At 37.2% G+C, this 7,719-nt stretch overlaps 1 pseudogene; it reads left to right on the forward strand.

The window, feature by feature from the left end:
• Positions 1–3,049: 3,049 nt before the first annotated feature.
• On the forward strand, positions 3,050–4,037 carry LOC113890906 (annotated as a pseudogene).
• The last annotated feature ends 3,682 nt before the right edge of the window (positions 4,038–7,719 follow it).

The raw sequence follows: 7,719 nt of genomic DNA on the forward strand, positions 1-7,719 counted from the left end.
GAGCTGACTCATTGGAAAAGCCCCTGATGCTGGGAAAGATTGAGGGCAGGAGGAGCAGGGGATGACAGAGGATGAGATGGTTGGATGAAATCACCAGCTCAATGGACATGAGTTTGTGTAAACTTTGGGAGCTGGTGACAGACAGGGAGGCCTGGTATGCTGCAGTCCATAAGGTCGCAAAAAGTCGGACATGACTGAGTGACTGAACTGAACTGACTTGTCATATCAAAAGATGTTGGAGACTCTGTACTAGTCAGCATAGGCTAGGGTAAGTGATAACAAACAACTTTAAAATGTTAACAGCTTACAGCCACCAATTTTATTTCTGGATCAAGTCCTCCAGAAAGATCATCCTGAATCCATGAAGGCCTCTGATCATCACAATCACCCGGGCTGACAGGCTGATAGCGCAGCCATCATCTCTGATTACAGAAGCAGAGGGAAGAGTAGAGCTGTGCAGGGTGTCCCACTGGCCATTAAAGCCTGGTTCAGAAGTGACAATCATTATTTCCTTTCATTCACTAGAACTAGTCATATGCCACCACAAGATTTGCAAACCTAGTATGGGCTGAGAAGGAGAGAACTGGAAATATTGGTAAATGGCACTAATGATTGCCACAGATGTTCCTGTACAATAAGGTTGTCAATTTTTAGTATTTGTTGTTTGTGAAAATACATAATGATAAAAAGTTGCTATGCATTTGAGTAACACTTTAAAATTAATTTGTATTACATTAATCTTATTAATATCTAAGGAAATGTAGTAAGACCGAGACACTTTTATCTAAGAGTTAGGCTAGGAACAAATAGCATTAATACCAAGATTGTTTCTAGGGAGAGAATTCTCTTTGGGAAAAGAGCCTGATATATATGTGGGGGCAATGGTGGGAATGTGGAGGTCAGGAGAATAGGTTGGCGTGAGAAGTTTGGAGTTCTGGGAGGCAATACAAGAGGATGAAAAGAAGGAGGGATGTAGGAAAGAAGGCAGAGGTGGAGGGGTAGGCTACAAATGGGGAAATGGATTTGTTCCCTGGAACGACTCTTTCCCTTGGACCTTCACCCACTCATCCACAAATTTCAATAGTTTAATAAACTCAGAAATGCATTCTGTGAGGGAATTTTGGTTGCGAACGTTGAAGAAAGAAGTTTCATGCTGGATTGAAGCCTTAAACATCTTAGACAGTTAGGATGCAGAAGAGGACTAGAGAATGCAACCTGCTCAGAAGTTTGTAGAAGTCTTAGAGAGAGCTCTAGGTGGCCTGGCCAATTTTACTTCTTGAAGTTTCCTGGCTGACATTTTTGTTAGCTAATACTATTAAAGTTAATTGATACTATTTTTAAATGCACTAATCCACTTGCACCTTGATTTATTCATTTAATAATATGTGTTGAGTACAAACAAGATAATGAATAACATCATAAACAAGGTTCCTGTTACCCATAGAGATTACTGTCATTCAGGAGTGGCAGAAATTAAACAAATATGTATGGAAATAAACCTATTTATTCAGTCTAAGACAATGGTTATAGATACATGGAATCCATATGGATTATAGGGTCTGTGAGTTGACAGCAATAGTACTAGGAGTTCAGGCTATTCTTTAACATGGAAAGAACTAAGTATAATTACAGCAAATTTAAATACTCCTCTTCTCTGAAAGTGTGCAGAGATTTCTTAATTTTTAATGCCATAAGTGATCCATGCTAGAAAGTTAGCAGAGATATTAGAGAGAATTTACATTGAGGAACTACAGAAAATATCTTAATTAGAATCAGAAGGAAGGGGAGACTCGAAAAATCATAAAATTGATTAGAGAGTTAATTAGATGAATATCTACCATTAAAAGTATCATAACCCAGATAGCATAGACTTTGAAGAACATATTGCTTCACAATCATATATCTATTCTAGGTCAAATGAAAGAACAAAAGCTTCCTAAGTCATTTTCAGAAACTAACACAATATTGATATTGAAACCTGATAAGATAAACTGAACAGGAAAACTAAAGAATGAGTGCACTTCAATGTCAATGAAATCAATTATAAGAGACTTCCCAAATGGCTCAGTGATAAAGAATTCACTTGCCAATGCAGGAGATAGAGTTAGATCTCTGGGTCGGGAAGATCCCTTGGAAGAGGAAATGGCAACCCATTCCAGTATTCTTGCCTGGGAAATCTCATGGACAGAAGAGCCTGACAGGCTACAGTCTATGGGGTCTCAAAGAGTCGGACACAACTGAGCACACACGCACACAAGCATCTATACACTTGTTCTTAGCCAAAAGGTCAAGAAGTGATCATGCAAGCAATTATAAATAAAATATTTCCAAACTAAGTAGAGCAATCCATCAGAGTAATAATAGAGTATGCTGCTGCTGCTGCTGCTGCTGCTGCTGCTGCTGCTAAGTCGCTTCAGTTGTGTCCGACTCTGTGCGACCCCACAGACGGCAACCCACCAGGCTCCCCTATCCCTGGGATTCTCCAGGCAAGAACACTGGAGTGGGTTGCCATTTCCTTCTCCAATGTATGAAAGTGAAAAGTGAAAGTTAAGTCAGTCGTGTCCAACCCTCAGCGACCCCATGGACTGCGGCCCACCAGGCTCCTCCGTCCATGGGATTTTCCAGGCAAGAGTACTGGATAGTAAGGCTTTATTCCAGAAAGAATAGCTTAGGTTAGAATATTTATTAATTCCCTTAATCAACAGATCAGAACATAAAAAAAAATCATCACCATAGATGCTTTATGTCAGCATTTAAAAATATTCAGCATCACTGATCAAAAAATTCTTAGAAAAATTAGAAATAGTGGCAAGCTTCTTTTACCTCATTAAGAATATTTAAAATCAACAATAAGACAAAAATTCTTATTTCTAGGTTGGGGCAAGCGTAATTGCAGTTTTTGCATTGTGAAATTTGCCATTTGATATTGGAGTACATTCTTAATAAATATGACTGTTATACATAATTTTAATGTGCATTTCTTGTTTTATATATATATTTGCTAATGATTTATTACTTGCTATTTAACTTATATTTATTTTAGACTCTAGAAATGATGTTAGACAAAAAGCAAATTCAAGCAATCTTTTTGTTTGAGTTCAAAATGGGTTGTAAAGCAGCAGAGACAACTTGCAACATCAGCAACGCATTTGGCCCAGGAACTGCTAACAAACAGACAGGGCAGTGGTGGTTCAAGAAGTTTTACAAAGGAGATGAGAGCCTCGAAGAGGAGTTCAGTGGCTGGGCATAGGAAGTCAACAAGGACTAATTGAGAGCAGTCATCAAAGCTGATCTTCTTACAATTACATGAGAAGCTGCTAAAGAACTCAATGTTGACCCGTCTATGATCGTTCAGCGTTTGAAGCAAATTGGAAAGGTGAAAAAGCTTGATAAGTGGGTGCCTCATGAGCTAGCCAAAAAAAAATTGTTGTTTTGAAGTGTCATCTTATTCTACACAACAAGAATGAGCCATTTCTTCATTGGATTATGACATGCAATGAAAAGTAGATTTTATATGACAACTTGCAATGACCAACTCAGTGGCTGGACTGAGAAGCTCCAAAGCCAAACTTGCCCCCCCAAAAGGTCATGGTCACTGTTTAGGGGTCCACTACAGCTTTCTGAATCTTGGAGAAACCATTACATCTGAGAAGTATGCTCAGCAAATCAGTGAGATGCACCGAAAACCGTAATGTCTGCACCCAGCACTGGTCAACAGAAAGGGCCCAGTTCTTTCCCAGACCAATGCCCAACCACACTTTGCACAACCAAAGCTTTGAAAGTTGAAGGAGCTGGGCTACAAAGTTCTGCCCCATCCATCCATTCACCTGACCTATTGCCAACCTACTACAATTTCTTCAAGCATCTCAACAACTTTTTGCAGGGAAAAAAGTTGCTTCCACAACCAGCAGGATTCAGAAAATGTTTTCTAAGAGTTCACTGAATCCCGAAGCACAGATCGTTATGCTACAGGAATAAACCAACTTATTTCTCATTGGCAAAAATGTGTTGATTGTAATAGTTCCTATTTTTACTAATAAAGATGTGTTTGAGCCTAGTTATAACAACTTAAAATTCACAGTCTGAAACCACAATTACTTTTGCATCAACCTAACTATAGAATCCCAGGGACGGGGGAGCCTGGTGGGCTGCCGTCTCTGGATCGCACAGAGTCGGACACGACTGAAGTGACTTAGCAGCAGCAGCAACTATTATCTAACACTTTAGGGCAAGTGTAATCAATCAGTAGATATGAAATAGAAATAAGATTATTATAAGGGAGGATATAGAATACTCCTTATTTGTAGATAATGTGAACTTCTACCATGAGAATTAATGAGATCATTCTGAACCAACATATTTAAATAATACAACAAGTGAAGAAAATATCATAGTAACTTTTCTCTGAACCATCAATTTTCAGTAGAATATATATGGGGAAAATGGCCATGTTTAAAATAGTGGACTTTCAAATTACCTAGGAAAAACACGAAGAAAATATTTAAGACTTTTGTGGGGAAAATGATCTGAATTGAGTCTACTTCTCTGAGGTATAAGAAGGATTTCTTGAAACAGTCAGGGAAACCTGAATGTTAAAGACAGAAAAATCTCTCAAAACAAAGTGTGAGTTTACTGCAACATCAAATGAAACTTGCTATGAAATTTAGGGGAGTGGTATCTGGGTAGAACCAATAAAATTATTTTTAAGAAAGCATAGAGGAATTAATAAGTGCTAGCTGTCAATAGCATTTCTGGGTTAAGCATTTTTATATATTACTTGATCCTCACAAAATTTTAAGTCTAAACTTAGGCTCATAGAGGTTAAATAATTTTCAAAGGGTTACACAGCTGAGTGGAATTGGGACTCCAACACAGTTCTGATGGCCTTATTCCAGAAGCTGAGATCTTTAATACCCATGTTATATATTGTAAGAGCAACAGCCATTTAAGTTTTTTGTGTTATGAATCATGTCTAGCCTATTTGAGGAAGAAGCAGTTTCTACTAAATAGTGTTACTCACATTCCATTTACAGATTATTCAAAAAGGGATATTCAAAGTCTTTCTTTACCTACACTTAAAATAGCAGTCTTATGGAAAGCTGTTCATGATATATGTTTAAATGAAAAAAAAAAAAACCCCTCAAACCCCAAAACACATTGCAGTGAAGAATGATCCACTTTAGCACAAAATATCCTTTTATATATACATATATATATATATAGAGAGAGAGAGAGAGAGAGAGAGAAAGAGAGAGAGAGAGAGAAAGAGAGATCAAACCAGTCAATATTAAGGGAAATGAACCCTGAATAATCACTGGAAGGACTGATGCTGAAACTCCAGTATTTTGGTCATCTGATGCAAATAGCAAGTTCATTGGAAAAGTCCCTGAAGCTGCAAAAGATTGAGGGCAGAAGGAGAAGAGGGCATCAGAGAATGAGATGGCTGGATGGCATCACCGAAGTAATGGACATGAACTCGGGCAAACTGGGAAGTGGTGAGCGACAGGGAGGCCGGGACTGCTGCAGTCCATGGGGTTGCAAAGGTCGGACATGACTGGGCCACTGAACAACAACAACAACCAAATGTATATATTCCTTTTATATAAATGACACGATATTATTATCCTAAAACATTAACAAAGACTAACTCAGAATAAGTTTTCTTCTTTTTGTCTGTATTTTTTATAGTCAGTTCTTTAAAAAGTTGTAACATTTCCCAAAACAAAACAAATAAACACCCACCACCCACAAACTCCAGCTTTTTTAAATGGAAGAATTCAGGGAACTAAATTCATTCACTAATCCAGATTCACAATGATCAATAGTCAGCATTTTTTACCTTCAGTCTAAAAATAGTAGTATTAATAGAGTTATTCTGGGGGTTTTATTTGTGAAAACTGTCAAGTCCAATTAGCTTGATCTTTACCCATTACCTAAGTGTAAGGTGAAAATAAATAACAATTTTAGTATGGTAATCAGGTGAAATTATACTGTGTGTTTATTTTAGAAATGGGTCTCATCATCTTCCAAGGCAGTTATCACAAATCCTGGGTTTTGTGCTAACATCAGAATGTGGTCCTGTGATCCCTGGTTTCCGAGCCCCTCCCTTTTCCCCTTTTCAGTGCCTGCTGGCTGCTGCACCCAGGGACATTGGATCGCTCCACTAATAAGCAGCATCCCTCTCACAGTCATGTTCTGCTTGGTTGTCTGCGGATGTCCAATGACTCTTGTTCTCACCCTGCCATTCTACATGTTAACATGTATCTTAGCAAGACCTTAAATACTGACTTTCTAGCAGCCGCATTTTAGCTTGCACTCAGTGCTTCCTTTTTGTTTGTTAGATATAAAACCGAGCAAATGGGACTGAGGGACTCTGGCACAGCTCCAAATCAGAGGGAAACGCATCCCGAATTGGCCCTTTGCCCAAAGGTATAATTTTCAGCTGTGAGTTGCCGTTAATTTTGAAAATCATTTTTGTAGCTTCAGATTTTTCAGAGGAGTAGAAGCATTGTGTCTGCTCTCCAGGAAACCAACACTCAAAAACCAAACCAAAATCACAGTGTTTTGCCTTCTCTGCATCAGATAAGAAAGACTTCTTTAGCTGAAGGATTCAACAGCATTCAAGAGTAAATTATATAAGTATCTTGTGCTTGCCAGCCATACACACCTCAGTAATGTGCACATTTCTTTAGGTTATTTCATCTTTAAACAGATCATTCTTTTAAGTTTGATACCTGAGGTATTTTAAAACTGTATTTCTTGCCTTTATACACAGTAAAATTACTTAACATCAGTTTCAGTTATGTTAGTGTAAATAACAAATTATTCTGTGATTAAGGATAATAATTGACAATGCATGTATATAATAAACATGAATGCCAGTGTGTATAAAATAGCTACAATATGCTAATACTATAGAGCATAGGGACTTGCCAAACAGCAAGTTGATATTTATTTCTTTTGTTCTATGGATAATATCTTCTAACATGTCTTAAACTCCATCAGGCATGAATTTGTTGTCCTACTCAATGGAGATCTTTCTTTCTTTGAAAAGATCATGACTGTAAGAACTTGAAGAATTTTCGTAGCTGCCATTTTGCTTTTTATATCTGTTAGAAGTAAGATGTGTTATTTTTCTATTTTAACAAGTGCAGCTTACAAAGTGCAGGTTTAAAAAAAAATCTATTGAATGACATCACCTAATCTTCTGTATCTTTTACCTCCCAAATTGAAAACTAAATGCACAAAAAATAAAAAGAATTGTATGCTATTCCTTATCATTAGTTCTGTGACAAATATAAACCACCGTCTTTGGAATCAGACATGCCTGATTTTCTAATACTCCAGTAAAAGAATTAAACCTGTGCAGAAGATATCAGTCACTGCCAACAATCTGACTCTTATTCTCTTTTTGAAACAAGCTTCAATGTCCTTAACTAAAACCATAAGCAATTATGCCTTTTTTTAAGACTGTTGTGAGGAATCAGGAGATAATATGTGAATAGATTTAGCACAGGGCCTGACAAAATTTAAGAGTTTTATTACTCTGTGTGTGTGTAGATGTGTTGTTTTAGATTATGAAATGACTTTAAGTGTATTATATAAAATAAAAAATAAAAGTAGAAAAAAAGATCAACATTACTACACCATCCAGTTTTTTGCTGGCCTTTTTCCTACCATTGTTTTTGTAGCTGAAGTAATACTCACTATAAAATTTTA

The sequence above is a fragment of the Bos indicus x Bos taurus genome, chromosome 4 (assembly GCF_003369695.1).
Source record: "Bos indicus x Bos taurus breed Angus x Brahman F1 hybrid chromosome 4, Bos_hybrid_MaternalHap_v2.0, whole genome shotgun sequence".
Lineage (NCBI taxonomy): Eukaryota > Metazoa > Chordata > Mammalia > Artiodactyla > Bovidae > Bos > Bos indicus x Bos taurus.